General features: G+C 38.8%; 1 protein-coding gene and 1 long non-coding RNA gene across 8 annotated transcripts in view; one reads left to right on the forward strand and one right to left on the reverse strand.

Moving 5' to 3' along the window:
- LOC309609790 (uncharacterized protein) overlaps positions 1-19,078 on the reverse strand; it is a 301,740-nt gene that overhangs the window by 131,321 nt on the left and 151,341 nt on the right. The window lies entirely within an intron of this gene.
- The window catches only part of LOC309609806, a 34,499-nt gene that overhangs the window by 6,801 nt on the left and 8,620 nt on the right, over positions 1-19,078 (forward strand). The window lies entirely within an intron of this gene.

Below are 19,078 nucleotides of genomic sequence, written 5' to 3' on the forward strand. Positions count from 1 at the left end.
CCTGCATTGGCAGGCAGATTCTTAACCTCTGCGCCACCATGTAAGTCCTGATTATTACTTTTTAAGGAAGCATATAAAATTGTGCTTTTGTGATAAGCATATTTTTTAAAACCTTAATCCTGAAAATGCCATTTGGGTTCCTAATGCCTAAGGAACATAATTTTTCAATATTAAAAACTATAGTGATATAAACTCTATTAAATGGTTAAAGAAGAAATAACATGATTATCTCAATAAATAATTTAACCAAATCTTATATTCTAAATCAAAATCTTAATAATAGGATTTTATATACCTAATCTTCCTTAACATATTTAAAAAATCTCTATCTCATACCAACAAATGACATTATGCTTAATGGTGCAACTCTATAAGCTTTCCTAATTGTGCAAATGTGATTTACTATAATTACTATTATTTTATTGTATTCTATAACTAAGAACAGACATGAGAAATATGGGAAAGATAAAAATATATCAAGAACCTACTATGTTTCAAGTACTCCATTAAGATGTTTTTATGTATTATTCATTTAATCTTCACAACTTTATGAGGTAGATACTATTGCAACACCAAATTACTGATAAAGAAGGAAACTGAGGCTAAGGAAATTTAACTCAGAGATGTAGTAACATATCCAATGATGGCAAATTGAAATTAAAATGGAGTAATCACCGTTAAGGCATACAAAAATGGAGTTGGGTAGCCATTGAGGATCTGGTCTCAGACATGACCCTGCACCACTGAGAACTTGAATATCTTTGAACTGTACCAGACCCAGGGACACCATCAGGCATATTCAGAAGAACACCTGCCAGCTGCAACTTTATGGTCTCAAGGTCTCCCCTTGTAACTATGCAACCATTTCAAACCTCAACCAATCCTTGCTTAATAAGCACTGTCACTTCTTGCCAGCTCCAATTATAATTCTTGACAAACAACTTATGTAACTAACTGTGGCCCTGCAGCTTTTTGCCTTTATATGCTTCCTCCATTTTGCAGGCCAGCAGAACACAATTCAAGTGCTTATTGAATCTGTGTTTCCAAGGTGCAGTTCTAATAAACTCCAAATAAATACCTTTCTATTTCAATCATGTCTCCATTTCTGAAATTTTGATTAACACCAGCGAGTAGTAGAGCCAGGATTCAAACCCAGGCACTTTGACTCCAGCTCTTAATTATTGTACTATATTAATTTTAATTGAAAAATGTATATTGAGTGTCTACCATGTGTCAGGCCTATAGGCACTAGAGATATAGCAGTACATAAAAGAGACAAAAATCCCTGCCCTCGTGCAGCTTACAATACAGAAATAAAACCAAAAAAGATTGATTTTGGAAAGAAAGGCAAAATTATGATTTTATGTGGATGATATAATTTTATACATAGAAAACCTGCAAATTTCAAATGCATAATTATGAGAAACAGGAACCCTCAGCCATTGAATAGTTTCTAATTAATACACAAATCAATTTTTTCTATATTCAAGCAATAATAAACTGGAAAATTAAGAATAGTAGTTTCTATTTATGATAGCAAAAATGATAAAATATTTGTGTGAAAATTTCCAAGAAGATATAGAGGGCTTATATATAAAAAAATTTTTAAACCAATGAGGTTCACAAAAGAAGATGAATAAATGAAAATTCTCTAAATTTCATGTTAATTTTTTCTAAATTTAGATTGAAGTGTAATTTAGTCCCAAACAAAATACTAATAGTAAACTTTTTGTTACCTGTCAAAATTATATAAAATCTCATCTGAAAATGCACAAATTAACAGAGGCATTCTCAAAAATAAGAGAGATGAGAGAGTATTGGCTTTACCAGATAGTAAATATGTCATAAAACTATATAATGAACCACTTTGGAACTGGTAAAGGAATAATAAAGAGAAGATCATTGAAACATAATAGAAAATTGAGAAATAAATAGGCCTACAAAAGAAAATTTAGTGTTTGATAAAGGCGACAATTCAAATGAATAGAAAAAAAGATAAACAAAAATCTTGTTGGGACAACTGGAAAACTGTTACATAACAAATTACCCTAAAACGAGTGGCTACAACAATACTATTTGATTATATCTTGTGATTTTTGGGTCAGGAATGTGGGTAGGATGTGGCTAGGTGATTATTTTGCTCCACATGGTGGTGACTATGTCACTTAGTGATATTCAGCTAGCAGCTGAACTAGTCTAGAGTGTCCAAGAGAGGATCACTCATATGCCCGGAACTTTGGCAGAAACAGCTAGAAGACTGAGCTCTTCTTGGCTCCCCTCTCTCTCCAGGTAGCCCCAGGGCCTCTCCATACAACTTCTCCAGCAGGGTGATCTATTCTCTGACATGACAACTTAGGGCTCTAAGAAACTAAGGTGGAAATTATCACTGCTATCAAATGCTAAGCCCAGAACTGGCAAGCATCACCTCTGCTGTTTTCTACTGGCCATGGACATCACTAAGACAGATCAGATTCAAGGAGAGGGGAAATAGAATCCACCTCTCATTGGGTCCACAAATTTATTAATGTCTTTAATCTTCTACTCTAGTTAGCTGAAAACAACAACAACAAAAACCTGTATACTACCTTCACTCCTTACATCAAAATAAATCCAGAGAAATCAAGGATTTAAATGTAAAAAAGTAAACCAATTACTAAAAGAAAATGGATGAAATTTTAATAGTAATTTATTAGAAAAGGTCTTTCATAGCATTAAAGGAAAGCAAAAAGTTTGCTAAATTTGAGTTTTTATAAAATTCTTAAACTTCTAGACAGCAAAGAAAGAAAACCACCAGAAAATTGAAAAGACAAAACATGGATTTCTGCTTCTGTCCATGATGGAGTAAATGGTACTGCACTATCACTACCAAAATAAACAATTGTCTTCAGACATTGGACAATAGGCAGCCCAGAACTGGAATCCCTAGGAGAAGGAAAACAAATGAAATGAGCCCTACAATACTGCTGGCTTTTTACTTGGGCACACTTTCTGGACTGCAGTAAAGAATGAGGGCGCCCAAATAGAGCACAGTCTTCTTAGTGAGTTGAAGAGACAAAGATTGGAATTTGGGGAGGCTAAGGCAGAATTTGTAGGACAGAGTACTGTAGATGAAAAATTACCTAGAGAACTAGATCTCCACAAATCTGCAGAGGGGTCCCTTGAGCTCTTGATTAAACTCTACGTTAAGCGTATATAGGGGGTAAGATTCCACAAGGGTGGGCAAAAACCAAATATTGATAGAGCTGCCAGATTTAACAAATATAAACATAGGATGCCCAGTTAAATCTGAATTTTAATAAACAACAAATAATTGTTGAGTATCAGCATGTACCTGTTGTATTTTATCTGGCAACCCTAATTACTAGAGAATAAACTGAACAATTACCAGATCTTGCACTTGGTGGGGAGATGTTCAAGTTCCAATCAACCTAGGTGGAGAGGCAGAGTAGACACCTGGAGAATTCAGTCAAGACTCCTTTTTAGGGACTAAACAAGCCTTAGAGTGTAAGTCAACCCAGACCCATGCTGACAAAGCTTACAGAGACTGGATGAGATCACCAGGGTAGTAAATGTAGATAGAAAAGAGAAGAGCCCCAAAGACTGAACTCTGTTAATAACCAACGTTAAGAAGTCTGGGAAAAAAAGATGGAATCAGTGGAGGAAAATGAGAAGTTACCAGTGAAGTGTGAAGAAAACCAAGATTATGTAGTGTCTTGGAAGTTAAGTGAAGAATATATATTAGAGAGAAGAATATGGTAAATGCTCCTGAGACTGACCATGGAAGTTAATCATGTAAAAGTCATTGGTGAAGTTGATAAGAGCAGTTACAATGGAATCATGGGGGCAACAGCCTGACTGCAGTGGGTTATTCAAGACACAAGGGGAGGAGAGGAATTGGAGAGAGGAGGTATAAACAATTTTTGGAGGAATTTTGCTGTTAAAAGTAACAGAGAAATGGGACAGTAGCTGTAGGAGTGACTGGGACCAAGAGATTTATTTGTTTGCTTTCAATGAAAGAAATAATATAACATTTAGCAGCTTATGGGAATAATCCAGAGAGGAAGAAAAATATAATGCTGCAGGAGAAGGAGAAGACATTTACTGGAAGAAATCTACTGGAGTAATATTTTTGCATACATGTGAAAGGGCTGGAGGTTCTGGCCTTAGCTAGGTGCATGGGTAGCTCATCTCTGGGAAGAGGCAGGAAGGTAATGCATATGGTACAGATGCTGCTACAGGGTAAATGTGTAGCAAGGGTCTGAAAAAATACTCTTCTCAGTGCTTCAGTTTTCTTAAGGCAGCAGGCAGGAAGGTTATCATCTGAGGGCAAAGATGGAGGAGGGAGTCTGTTAAGAGTTTGAGGAAAAGATGGCAAATGGTTGTTTAAGAGAGTTGAATGACAAATGGACCAGGGAAATACAGTGATATTGCCAGGCAGCATTAGGTCCATTTGATGTTTGTAGTTATGAATTTAAAATGGGGCTAATCAAAAGGAAGTGTGGCTGCCTTCAGCCATATATTGTACATAGTAAGTGGAGAGTTAGATTTCATCAGGTTTGTGTTTTTCCAAGTTAATATGAGGGAGAGGCATTTCTGTACATGCACAGAAATGATGATAGTGGTTGTCACAGACTTTAAGATGGGAAAGGAGGGATGTGAAAGTGGGGTGAGGGACAGGAAAAAGGTACCAGGACTAACACACTAGAAGTCCTGATGAGGTCAAAGGATGGTTAAAGTTGAAATGTAAAGGGAGTGAACTGGAAAGATAAGAGATAGGGATGTGAAATTGAGACAATAAAGGAGCCGCAGTTATTGGTAATAACAAGATTTACAATATGATCATGGGAATGAGTGGCTGGGGTAGGTAGGGTGGAGGACAAAATCACCAGAGGAAAGGAAGTCAAAGGAACAGATGGCTCAGGCTATCGGAAAAATCATATTTGCTTATAATGAAGTGACTAAGAATTTAGACAGGAGAAGTGTCGGAGAGAATGACTCTAAGCATGAAATGAATGTTTTTGATTTGATCGATTTCTTTTGATCAATAGGATGACAATGCAAGTACTATAGGCCAAGACAATTGATGTGTTGGTAAAGACCCAACAAAACATTCTAACAAGGTGTTCTCAATTCTACCTGGTCCTCAGAGGGCTTCAGGTTTATGCTTCAGCGAGAAGTAAAGGTTAATTTTTCTGGACTACCCCCTGGTAGGCCTCCCAGAGTGAGAGTTGTCTTCCTGCAGGGTGGGACCATTTGGCAAATGTCCTGAGAGAATACTGAGGTGCAAGCACAGGACTGGAGGCCAAGGTTCCACACAAAGACATCTGAGACTGCAAGACTTGTACCTGACCTCTTGTTCACTCCAAAGAGGACCTAGTGCTGCCCCAGCCATAAATGCTGAGATGGGAGAACAGGGGAAGCCCAAAAAGGCTTGGACCCCAGGCCCTCACTGCATCAGAGTTGATGCTGGCGCTTCCTTAAGCATGCAGCTTATTAGCCCAAAGTTTAGACTGCAGTCCTGGTGATCACTCTGTACTATCCCAGAGAGCAACTGGCAAACAAGGAACTGCACATCTGCTCCTCTTCCTGCCTCTGTAAGTTTCTCTGAATAAATGCTATTCCAAGTCTAGTGTGTGTGGTGTCAGGTCATTCACGCTGTGTGTGGTCTATCGGCAAACATTATCAAACTCCCCTCTTTTCTTCTTCCTAGCTTTATATTTCGAGAACACAAAGGAAAAAAAAAAGATATATTTTTCCTTAACCATACATCCAGTATCACATATTATAATGACTTGTTTTGAAAGGGTTTGAGGAACCGGCCTGGGAAGTCCTGTAGAAGGAGGAAACTCAAAGCATTAAGGCATTTTTTCAGTACCAGCAATGGGTTGCTAAGGTAGAAATGGCAAGTATAAATTTCCCTACGCATCCACTGTACTCCAAAGTACTCCATAGATGTCAAGGCCGTCTTTTCTGCTGATTCACTCCTAGAGGGATTTTTGCACAGTACTCCAGAGAACCACTGCAGTTAGTTGGAGTTAGCGCCAAACATCCTCATATGTGCCTTCTGTGATAAAGACGGCATTGATCATAATACTCAAAGGGTATCCAAGGTATCCAAGACTGGCTGGGAGCCAGTGCAACACATCTGAAAATTTTTATTTAAAACAACAATTACAGCAAAAAGTTTTTGAAGATCTATTCACTTCCTCAATAAATGCATAGACCAATAGGATCTAACAGCCTTTTTGCTTCTACCTCATTGCCACCAATTCACATATTAGCAGTCTTGGCTCAATTACTGGTTGTATTTAAAGCTGATTATAAGTCAAACCACAGTTTTTTAATGCTTAATTCCACCATGAAACTGAGCTATTGTGAGATTACTGACAAAAAGGAGATACTATACTGTAGTACAGTATTGTGGATTTTAAAGTCAAACAGATATAAATTTGTATAAAGTTACCATCTCTTTCACCTTAAGTAAGTTTCCTAATATTCTCAAACCTCAGTTTCTCTTCTACAGAATGGAGATAATAATACTACAATCTTGAGGGTAATTTTGATCTATCATGAAAACTTAATATTATATGTAAAGTATCTAGTATAGATGCTAGAATAGAATCATTGCCCAATTTATGATAACGACTACTATAAATGTATAAGTAACACACTCAACTCACTCTGGGTCACATGCAATTTTCCTATGCAAGGGTAGACTTCTCCACTCACTACCATTAGCCAAAAAAGAAAAAAAAATTCAGACAGCTGTTTCCATGTGGATTTCTGATCATGTGAGTCACTGTTAAAAACCTTGGCTGCACTGACCAAAACTTTGATAGTTTTGCAAGCTGTTCCAGAAATGGGTCACAGTATTTTTTTCTCTCTTTTAGTGGGAAAAATAGAAGGATGGGGTTTTAATGTGTGAATGCTCCAATTTGTTAGTTTTTTTGTTTCTTATAAACTTATTACCTTCTAGAAGGAAGCAACTAGGTGATTTTAACCACAACTATACCCCTGTGCACAAGGAGGTACAATTAAACTGTAAGCATTGTGTCCCCAGTCAATTATTCTAATCCCAAAACAAAGGACAGGGGTTATCATCATGTTTTCCCCAAAGCCAAAAAACTCTGAAGCCACAGAGGAGACACCACCATTGCTGGAGAGGGTTTCCTGAGCCAGAAAAAAGAGATAGAAATATCCTAGTTTCTCCCTTTTGCTCACCTTCCAATCTCCTACCAGTCTGTTTTGTTGACTCTGTTCAGCAGAGCCATCTGACAAGACAGCCTTAAACAACCTGCAGAGTCAGGTCCCTGTTATGCCAGCATTCCAGGGCCTGGGGCAGGGGCAGGAATTGATCTGAGAACCAACAAGAAAACAACTGATAGACAGCCTTCTGTCAGTTCCTTGGAAAGGCCAAGCTCTTCCCAATGTCAAGATATTTACATATTCTTTAGCCTCTGCCTACAATTGTTTTCCCTCAGCTCTTTACCTGGCTGACTCTTTCTTCATGTCCTAGCTAAAATATCACTTCCTCAAAGTGGTCTCCCCTGATTATTAATATAGAGTAGTCTCCCCTATTATTCTTTCTTTAAACTCTCTTCTTACTAACCTTTATAATTATATATACATATATGTGTAATTATCTGTTTAATATCTACTTATCCAGGGGCAAGACATATCTGTTTTGCTTCCTACTGCATTGCCAGAATTTAGCACAGTGCCTAGCATATAGTCAGCACTCAGTAAAAGGTAGCCATAATTATTACTACCTATTATTTTTAATGATAGTTGAATAATCAGGCAGAGATGTCAACCCTTTCTGGAGTGTATGTTAATTCCTTTCTGATTCCACTTTCTACTTTTTCTTCCTAATATTTAGTTAACACAAGTTGTAAGTTCCAGTTCCATAAATACTTTTTAAACATTGTCTAGAATACCAAATTTCTACATCTCGGGGCTTCAAAGGCCATTAGAGAAAGTTGATACATTCCTTGAACTGTCAAAACAAAAACTGTGTTGGCAAACTTGGACTAAACAAATTCTTTTCATCAGATGATGTGTAACTGAAATGAGAAAAATGTGTACAGGGGAGCAATTTATCATCTGCAAAATCTGTTTATGTTTCACACATTCTGGTTTGGATCTTTTGATTTTTGTTCTTTAAAACTACTGAATGATGTATTTTCCTTGACATTTCCCAGGGGATCTTCATTATTTTTTTTCTACAATCAATTAATTTTTTTCCCCAATAAAATTCAGCTCCCATTTCTTTCTTCATGTGGAGTAGAGGAATGCACCATCTTTTGTAGATAAAATAAATCTGGACTCCACATAAGGAAGGGCTGTTTTGTCTTTAGAGACTTTGTCTCTAAGGTTCCCAGGCTTTCATAACCCCAGGCTTCCCGACCCCATCTGTCAAATCTTCCCGTGTTATCATACGCAGAAAAAAAAATTCTGCAAGCTCAGGAAGTGAGGCATTAGGAAGGTCAACAGGCTGGCACTGGGGAGACTAAGGTGACCGTCTTGGGGCAATCAGCACATATGGAGCTAAAGAGTCCACTTCCAGGTTCATTTTTGTCATCACTCTAAGATTTCATATTCAAACATTTATTGAATGCGTACCATGTATTGTACACTATGCTAGAGTTAGAGATTTAATTATGAATAAGCTGTGGTTTCTGTTCTCAAGGCGCTCACTTTGTGGTATAGGGAGACAGGCAGGTAACAAATATTTATAATTCATTATGTCAAGTGCTCTAAGAAAAGTAAACACAAAGCACAGATCCTAGAAACCTAGGAACCTAGGAGAAGGTCCCTAACCTAATCTTGGGCAAGTGTGAGGTGGGGATGCTACAGCGAATGCTTCCTGGAGGAAGTGATGTTTGAGCTGAAAGATAAGTAGGAGTTGCCTGGACAAAGAGTAGAAGAATGTTCCAGGAAAGGAGAAATAGTATGTGTAGAAATAGTATGTGTAGAAATAGTATGCGTAGAAGTTCATAGCAATGTGTTTGGGGGAACTCTAAGTAACTTACGGCCAGGGCCAGGGCAGGGCAGGGAAGGGAGTGGGAGATGAGCTGAGGAGGTAAGCACAGGACAGGGTGTTGACAGCCTTTACAGCAGGTGAGAACCCATTCTTTTTTTTTTTAACATCTTTATTGGAGGATAATTTCTTTACAATGGTGTGTTAGTTTCTGCTGTATAACTAAGTGAATCAGCTATACATATACATATATCCCCATATCTCCTCCCTCTTGTATCTCCCTCTCACCCTCCCTATCCCACCCCTCTAGGTGGACACAAAGCACGGAGCTGATCTCTCTGTGCTATGCGGCTGCTTCCCACTAGCTATCTATTTTACATTTGGAGAACCCATTCTTTATGAACAGGTCTTTCTGAACTAACTCTGGTTAAAAGGAATTGACGATAGACAGTGGAAAGAAGGCAGACTTTTGGAGTCCGGCAATTTGGGTTTGAAACTTGGTCCTGTCACTAGTTTGTGACCTTGGGCAAAATTACTTAGCCTCTCTAAGCCTCAGTGGTTTCATCAATAAAATGGAGATAATTCTATCTTCTCTAAAGGATAATTATTAGGATTAAAAATATAATATCTGTACTATCCAGTACATTGCATGGTATCATGTTAAGTCTCAACTATCATGGACTAAACTGCTATAATCAAGATTATCCATGCAAAGCCTTGAGTCACAAAGTTAAGTGAACACAAAGTAGACTCTGGTTTATCTCTAGTTACCAAAGAGACATTATCCTTGCTTGGACCTGTTTGGATCCTTTTGCTTGGTCTCTTTCGCTCTTTTATTTTAATGGTAACATATATATCTCACAATTTGGTGTTAATTCACTGCCTAATAAATGAGTTGTTTGGAAGTGAATTATTATGTCCTCAGACTCACACTCATTTCATTTCCTTCATGCCACAGAATTTTTGAGCTAAAAGAGTCTGTAGAACTCATCTACAGAAGCTGGGAATAGAAACGTGGGCTACCAGCAAACAAGCTAAATATCCACCAGTCGGGAAATGGATAAATAAACTTGTTATCTCTACGCTGTGAAATACCATGCAGGAGCTAACAGGAATGAGATAGCTCTCTATGTACTTATTTACCTAGATCTCCAAGATCTACTGTTAAATGAAACAATAAGCTGCACAAAGATACTTGCAGAATGATACCATCATTTTTTGTAGAAGAGTATACACACAAACATATATATATATAAACACTATTATATGCTTTCTATGGTTACATGCATAGAAAAACTGTGGTAGGATATACACTAAAATGATAAGAAGGTTATATATGGTGACATGAGAAGGGAGGAGGGCTAGTAGTCTAAGGAGACTTATTGTAAAGACTGAAAATAAAACTGCTTGTACATTATCAGTACTCCCACGTGTTAGTTTTCTTTCCCCTATCCCAAGTCCAACGGCTTTTCTTTCTTTCTTTGTTTTCTTTAAAAATTTTTTTTAAAAAACAGATTAGGAAATCAAAGTAATTAAGTCACTTCCTCAAGGTCACACAGCTGGTTGATGTGAGAGCAAGGGCTGTAACCCAGGTTTCCTATATCACAATAAATCAGCCTTAACTCTACTTGGGAGTTGGATTACTATGTGTGACATGGTTGTTTCTGCTAGTGGTTCCAATATTCAGATTCCATGTGGCAGGTTTTGCAGATTTGTAATGCAGAGCAATATATTCTGGGCTTGGGCAGCTGTTGGACCAACCAAACCAAGGAAGGCCAGGCAGGGAGTATTATGTAGACCTGCAGGGTTACGTCTGGCATGATTTTGTTCTTTTGACTTTGCTAGCTATCAAGGAAGTCTAGCAGGAAATATCAGGGACCTAGCTACAAGGAGAACATTGGAATCAGGAAAAGAATCAGTTAACAGGAAAGGGAATGAGGGCAAAAACGTACGGACACCTGACATTCTTTTTGGCTACCTAGAATCTGAACCCCCTTCCTATGTTTGGGTAATTTTTCTAATTTGTGAGGCGAAGATTGCCACCCACTATATTAGTTGAAAATGACAGACACTTTCCCAGTTGCCCTTGTAGCTTGGGTATAATCAGGTGGCTTAGGCTCTAGCAATCAGAAGTACCTCCCTCATCAGGGAGGTACATCACTTTCCTCCAGAACTATGGGGATCGGTTTCAGGTCTGTGGACAGTTATCCACCAAGGGCATTACCATTAATTTTTACCATTAATTTTAACGGAAGCCCTAAATTTTAATTTTAACTAAAACTAATTTTAACTGTCACAGACTCCTGCTGGGCTTATGGCTGTTATTATCTTGCTAAGTTCAAAACAAAGGGGATTTTGTTTTCTGAAGTCATTGCATAGGAGCAAGACACTCTACCAGACTCGAGGTCAGGGAACTGCGCAATGGTATTCTAAGTAGTTCAATGGTCTTAACCCAGATGGTCCAACCCAGGTGAAACCACACCATAGTTGGTTGCACTTCCCACTCCAGGAAAGAGGGTGCACTTCTTGAGAACCTCCATGAACTTTTTGGATCCCACTGGTTAATTTTCTGGGAAGAATTAATGACTAAGTGGCTATTCTTATATTCCTCTTCTCTACTTTTGACCCTTTTTGTGCTTTGTAACTACTGTTTGTCCAAGGTGCCTCAAGGCTCTGCTTTCTGGACTACAGCATGAGAATTTGCTTCAATGTCTTTGTGAGGTTACCAACTACCTTCCTGTGTTTTAGTCATTAATAGGCATCCCAACCACTTGTAACATTCTAGAACTGAGTTGCTTCTTTCTATCCTGCAGAAGAGAAGGACACATATGTCTCAGACACCTCTGAGGTCTCAGATCCTCTCAGCTTTATCTGTCTCTTGTTTTAATACCAGCAGTTCTATATGGGCTCCTGCTGACAGTGCCTCACATCAGGCTGCACCATGTGCCTCTCATCTCCAACCCCAGGGAGGTGTTAATGCCAAGATAAAGAATGCCACAGGATTCTGCTTGTGGCACACATATGTAAAACACTGAAGTGCATGGAGTTAGTGCCCCATGAGGCAAACTTTTGCAAAAGGAGACAGCTAGTAAGTATATTCTTCTCTCTTTCTCCCTCTAGATGGACTGTTTTGAGATGCTGTTTATGTGACTTCCTGGAGGATGAGCCTGTGGATTTGAACAATCAGTCCCACTTGACAGCTACCAACTTGATAATGTAGTCTTATATTGGCTCCTCCTTTTCTGCTTCACTTTCCTTGTCCTTCACAGCTGGAAATGCACTCCCTAATCATGTAGAAGTACTACAAGCTCCTTGCCTCAGGCTCTGCTGTCTGGGTTACACAAGCTAAGACAACACAGGATTCATAGATAAAATCATGCCAATTTCACCATCATTAGTAGCTTTCCTTGCTTAGGGATAATTTCTGGCTTTTCACTCAGTTCTATTCTAAATGTGAGACTTGGGAAAAATTACTTAATCTCTCTGAGCCTCCTATTCTTCAAGGTAATATGGAGATAATAATAATGCTTATCTTGTGAAGAGTTGGAGGAATTAAAATTTAAAAACGATTGTAATCACTGAGTATAATGCTTGGCATATAGTGAATGCTCAGTAAATGTCAGTTGTTGCTGTTATTATTATAAAAATCAGTCCTATTTGCAACATGATGGAGCTCTAGGGGAGATGGAAAAAGGAAAGGGGTTTCATTTACAGATACTTTAAGGAGGTTGGAAAGATATGTTGGCATACCTTTGAGTACATATGATAATGTTACACAATAAACCATCAAGGTTCTATTCCATTATCCAAAGAAAAAATGATTTAGAAATGGGGCTAAAACTGCTTCCAGAATTAGACTTTTGTGGCCATAATAAAAGTGATCATTGTGAGCATTTGAGCATTTTGAAGGGATTAGTAAGTTTAAACAATTAGGACCACAGTTGTTCCAGGCTTTGTTTGACATTTTCATCTGTGGCTTCCCTCCCAAGGGGCCGGCACAGTCAATGGATGGCCAGGCTTCTCTCATCTGAAGCTCTGTTCGTCGGTTCTGAGCTATGCCTGGGGTTCCTGACAGTGATGGCTTGCCTCTCACATCTTGCCATCGTTTGATCCCAGAGTTTCAGTTGTATTGTTTTTGGCTTTTACTTGCTGATGAAGAGATTTATGTGGAGTTAATTTTCTTTAGTCTCTGGTTGCCAAAGATTTTGGTGTTTGTAATGTTCGTAGGCAACTAGATCCACTACAACCATTTTTTTTGGTGGGTGTAGGTTTTCACAGTAGTGGGAAGTCAGAAGTGATTTGTAGGTTACTAAATCTTGGGCTTTGTTTAACATATAATTTTTATGGCCAGTGAGAATGAGTAAGGTCCTAATGTTTCAGAACTTCATATAGGAAGTAAGCCAGGATGAAAAATCACACTGTTCACCCACCAAACCTAGCAACTGCATAACGTATCTTCTCAGAAAACATAATCCTGACCCCTCTTCCAATCTCATTTTTGTCCTCCAAGTCTGGAATGAACTTTTGGTGCTTGTTTTTCTTTGGTAATGCAGTAAATACAAAATGTCCCTCATACCACACACAAATGTGCAGAGCAGATGTGGTTTCTTTTGAGTGTCTCTTAACTGATGTTTTCTCCCTGATGATCCCTCAGCCTGCTAGATAACGGAAAATTAAAAACGAAGTTTTAGTCTAAATATGGAACCTTAGTCTGGTCCAATCATTTTAAATCTCTTTAGGGAATTCAATTTCTGGTCAGTTAACTCCAGTAAATACGAAATGCTTCATTGCTTCTTTTGCTCCACTCTATGGTGGTGTCTGGGTGTGGGGAGTAATATAGGTGTGGTTTAGGTGGTAAGATGGGGGTCCTCAAATCTATACTGGTCTCAGAATCCTCCTGGACTTAGGTGTACAGTGGCTGGAAAGGGATGCTCCCTCAAACGGCACTCACCAAGGGGCTGCTGGCCCTATCTGTCTGCAAGTCTACCCAGCAGTCTCTTCATCGTAACCTCAGGACTTTATTGGGTCACCCACTCTCTCAGTACTCAGAGCATGCCCCTTTGGGACTAACATGTATTTCAGAGTCCTTCAGGAAAGGGGAATTGGGAACTTTGTCTCCAACCCAATTGTGGTAGAAATAAGGATCACTGCTCAGATTCCCCTTCAAGGAAAGACTTGCTGCCTTGGCAACTGAGAGAGTGGTCAGCAGATAGCATCTGACTTACAGCTCCTTCAGGATCTGCTTCAGCTATAGAAAGGCATCTCATCCAAGGTCATACCCTTCCCAGGGCAACCCTAAGCGAGGCGGGGTATAAAGACCTGGCCAATTCAGCAGACTGCAAAACAATGTTAATGGGCAGTTCTCACTCTAGAGTTTCCCTTTGGGTTGGCTGAGGCTTTGTTGAGTATCATCACAATCTCATCAATTACTCCTTCTGTCCAATCCTGCTTCCTTCCCCCTTTTTCACAGGTACTGATCCCTAATAAACATCTTGCACCCCAAACTCTGTCTCAGCATCTATTTCTGGAGAAGCCAACTTACAACACTAATCCTTTCATCTGTTTTCTGTCACTACCTTCAATGCCATCCCTTTCCAACATGGGAATTAGCTTTGTGTAGGCTGTTTCCAAAGGCTTTCTTTAAAAGACTGACTTTCAAATTCACTGTCTTGTTGCATATCCAAAAAGCCTATTCTGAATGCCAGAAACTACACACTAGGTCTTTCTTTCTCTCCGCATTTCTGTATGACAGTCTGAGTTCCTCTCCTGTTTTTCTCATAGGTTCATGGCCCTGCCCTCAAGGCAACTTTTCATTTTAATTTTAGTAGGGGTTGTAACCAGTCCTTGGTGTAAATACATGCTATACATTGATTTCTAAGTATCTCTCACAGGCTCTTACATGAGGCAAGATGTGCAAAGGAACTGTACTTCATATTGCTTACATCTTATCTAACCCAGGAGACCCACCCACCAGGTAGGAGAAGAAAATACACTATATTTTGGTACAATCCAGTGCTATCAGTCTGACCTGTGGTTCAATCTCTACAATCTCTGCATGGATGCCTCAGGAAAATTCTCAGTCGTTCAGAGTTTTGCTCTTTTCTCCTGCTCCTCTCCAAGCTGGTATTAAGAGAAAAGGGGAGGGGAGGTCTACAGGCTAACGTTTAGCTGTGAGGAAAGACAGCTGGAAAGCCCTTGCTGGTCGCTGCTGTGCAGTTGCTGATTTGGATTGCTCCTGGGCCCGGTGGTCACTGAGGTGTAGCTAGAACTATCACAGTTTGTAAGGAGACATGCCAGCACCCACTACTGGAATCTGTATTTTCTGTTACCAATTCCTAGAATGGGAGTCTTTGCTCTTCACTCTAACCCTAGGCCTCTGCTGATTTCTGGCCTCTTTAGTGCTTCTGCTTACTTTCCTGCACGTGTTTGCCACCTCTGGGCTCCAGGGAAACAGGAGTGCTGCTGAGGCTCATTGATGTGGTCTTCTCTTACCACCACCTCCATGCTCTCCTTCCCACACCACGTGGATGTAACAATTAGCCCCAAACCGGGCTTCTCCCAGAGGCCTACAACTTCCCCACATTATACCCCAACCAGAGAAGCTGGCCATAAACCTTGACGTTTCTGGATGCTTCTTAACCTCTCTGGGTGTTTCTGAAAGTGCCTCCTTCTACCAGCTTTCTTGAGGTGCTTTCTGGTGCTCCCAGTCCTAAGGAGAAAGGGCTACTACAAGGACTCTGCTAGATGACTTCCTTAATCTATTTGTACAATGCTTCTTACTATAATTTCTACTTCCTCTATGTTATGTTCTCATTACAGTCTAGACAGAGAGCCAGCCAAGAAAGACTTCAGAAGTCTTTTCCCTACTCAAGGGAATAAATTTACATTTTAGACATTCAGGCCCAATTTTCAGTATGCTAATAAAGGTAAAAGAAATTTAAAAATTATTTCTTTCTTAGCAAAACTTGGCTTTTGAGACTACTGTCTTGCTTCGATCTCAAGCAGATCGATAAGCAACAATCTCTTTGTTTAAATAGGTATCTATCCTTCTCCTGAAGCACATGAACTCCCTTTAAAGGGTGATAAGTTATCAGTTAACAAGATTTATAAGACATGGAAATATATCTGAATGTAATTCAAAGGCATATGTATAACAATAATAAATTTGAGAGTTATTACCTATGCTCCAGTGATTGTGCTTTGCATATATTATCTCATTTAATTTTCATAATAACCTGTGGGAAAAGTATTATTATCCCAATTTTGAAAATGATAAATGAGGCCTGGGAGGGCTAGGCTACATGCCTAAGGTCACGTACTTAATAAAAGGTGACCCAGTATTCACTTTCAGGTCTGACTGACCCCAAACCTATTGCTCTAACCACTGTAATTCCTCCATTAGCAAAGATTTGGCTACAAAACAGAATTTTGATCACACAGCATATCGTTTATTGTTTAACTTTTCTATTCAGCAAGAAACAGCTAGGCATAGTGTCTGAGAACCAGGCTTTGAATTTGGGCTGTGTTCCTCTGCTCCATCACCTGTAAAATGGAGATAATATTATCCCTAACCCACGAGATCGTTGTGAGGTTTAAATGAGTTAATACATGACAAGCAATTGGCACAGTGCTTGGCACCTACGAAACTTTAATAACTGTTAGCTATTGCTGTCATGAAATTCTCAGGATAACATTGTCTTTATGATTAGCCTGAAGATTTCAAAATCAAATATGAAAAAAAGGGTCTTTAATTTTTGGCATTCATAAATATTTGAATTGTGTTCTGTTGTTTCTTTTCCCCCCTTTTCTCTTAGAAATTAGCCTCTGTTCAACTGTAGGAAGGAAAATCCTGCTGTGAACGTTTAGAGAGAATTGAAGCTTTGAATGTATCACCCTGTCAGATATAGCACTGATTGTTTTAATTTGCTTGTTGTTTTGCTCTCTGCTAGAAGAAACAATTGCTTTCATGAAACATTTCCATGCATTGTTGTTGTTATTATTATCATTATGTCATTATTATTGATAGTTTGGCTTTGCAGAGAGCCAGGGAAAAAGTAGAGGAAAGTGCCTGGGCTTTGCAGTCAGACATATCCAAGTCTGAATCCAGTTTCTAATTGATCCAGTTCTAATTAAGTAACTTAATTACCGAACCTCGGTTTTTGTTACTTATGCCTATCTCCCTGATAAAATTGATATCAGATTATATGATATATGCTTCGAATGCCTAAATATTTACTGACACATTACAAGAGTTCAGTGAAAGTTATTTCACTTTCTTATCTCTGCCTTGTATTTGTCCTTTCCAATTACCTTTATTTTAGAAAGGTGGCTGTATGAATTGGTGGGGGACATTTTTATTCTTAGAGATCTTTATTATATAGTAAATGTTATGAGTTAAATTATGTTTTGATATCCATATAAATTATGAATTAACCAAATTCATATGTTGATGTCCTATACCTCAGAATGTGAACCTACTTGGAAATAGGGTTGTTTCAAATGTACTCACAACAGTTCCCCCCTTATCCACAGTTTCAGTTTTCCATGGTAAACCATGGTCCAAAATTATTAAATGGAAAATTTCAGAAATAAACAATTCAGAAGTTTTAAATTGTCCATCGTTCTGAGCAGCATGATGAAATCTCACACCATCTCACTCAGTCCTGACCAGGACATAAATCATCCCTTTGTCCAGCGTATCCTGCCCAGTAGTCACTTAGTAGCCGTCTGGGTTACAAGACTGACTGTCATGGTATCGCAGTGCTTGTGTTCAAGCAGCTTATTTTACTTAATGATGGCCCCAAAGCACAAGTGAAGTGATGCTGGCAATTCGGATATGCCAAAGAGAAGCCGTAAAGTGCTTCTTCTAAGTGAAAAGGAGAAAATTCTTGACTTTATAAGGAAAGAAAAAAATTGTGTGCTGAGGTTGCTAAGTTCTACTGTAAGAACGAATCATGAAGAAAGAAAAAGAAATTCATACTGTTTTGCTGTCGCCCCTCAAACTGCAAAAGTTACGGCCACAGTGCCATAAGTGGTTAGTTAAGATAGAAAAAGCACTAAATTTGTATATTTTGAGAGAGAGAGAGAGAGAGAGCATATTCACATAACATTTATTACAGTATATTGTTATAATTGTTCTATTTTATTATTTGCTATTGTTGTTAATCTTTTACTGTGCCAAATTTATAAACTTTATCTTAGGTATGTACGCATAAGAAAAAAACATAGTATATACAGGGCTCAGTGCTCTGCGCATTTTCAGGCATTCACTGGCAGTCTTGGATTGCATCTCCCACAGATAAGGGTGTACTACTGTAGTTAAGATGAATTCATACTGGAGTGGGGTGGGCCCCTAATCCAATATGACTAGTGTCCTTATAAAAAAGGAAAATCTGGGGGCTTCCCTGGTGGCGCAGTGGTTGAGAATCTGCCTGCTAATGCAGAGGACATGGGTTCAAGCCCTGGTCTGGGAAGATCCCACATGCCGCGGAGCAACTAGGCCCGTGAGCCACAACTGCTGAGCCTGCGCGTCTGGAGCCTGAGCTCCGCAACAAGAGAGGCCACGACAGTGAGAGGCCCATGCACCGCGATGAAGAGTGGCCCCCACTTGCCACAACTAGAGAAAGCCCTCGCACAGAAATGAAGACCCAACACAGCCAAAAATAAATAAATAAATTAAAAAAAAAAAAAAAAGGAAAATCTGGATACAGACATGCTTAAAGGGAGAACACCATGTGAAGATTAATTCAGAGATTGGGGTGATGCTTCTACAAGCCAAAACTTCTAAAAGTTTCAATGCATTGTCCCAATAATTCAACTTCCAGGAATCCATACCAAAGATATACTCAGAGATTCAAACAAAGAATTATGAACAAAGATGCTCATCACAGTATTATTTATAATGATTAAAAGTAAAGAATAAATTAGAAACAAAATGAGTTAATACAGTACCTTCATAAGGTAGAATATTTTGTAACTAATAGAAATGACATATAAAAAGAATTTGTAATTTGAAAAAATCTGATTTTACTTTTTATTTTGAAACAATTTTTAACTTACAGAAAAACTGTAACAATAGTACAAAGAATGCTCCTAAAC

The sequence above is a fragment of the Balaenoptera borealis genome (genome assembly GCF_965194805.1).
Source record: "Balaenoptera borealis genome assembly, chromosome: 13".
Lineage (NCBI taxonomy): Eukaryota > Metazoa > Chordata > Mammalia > Artiodactyla > Balaenopteridae > Balaenoptera > Balaenoptera borealis.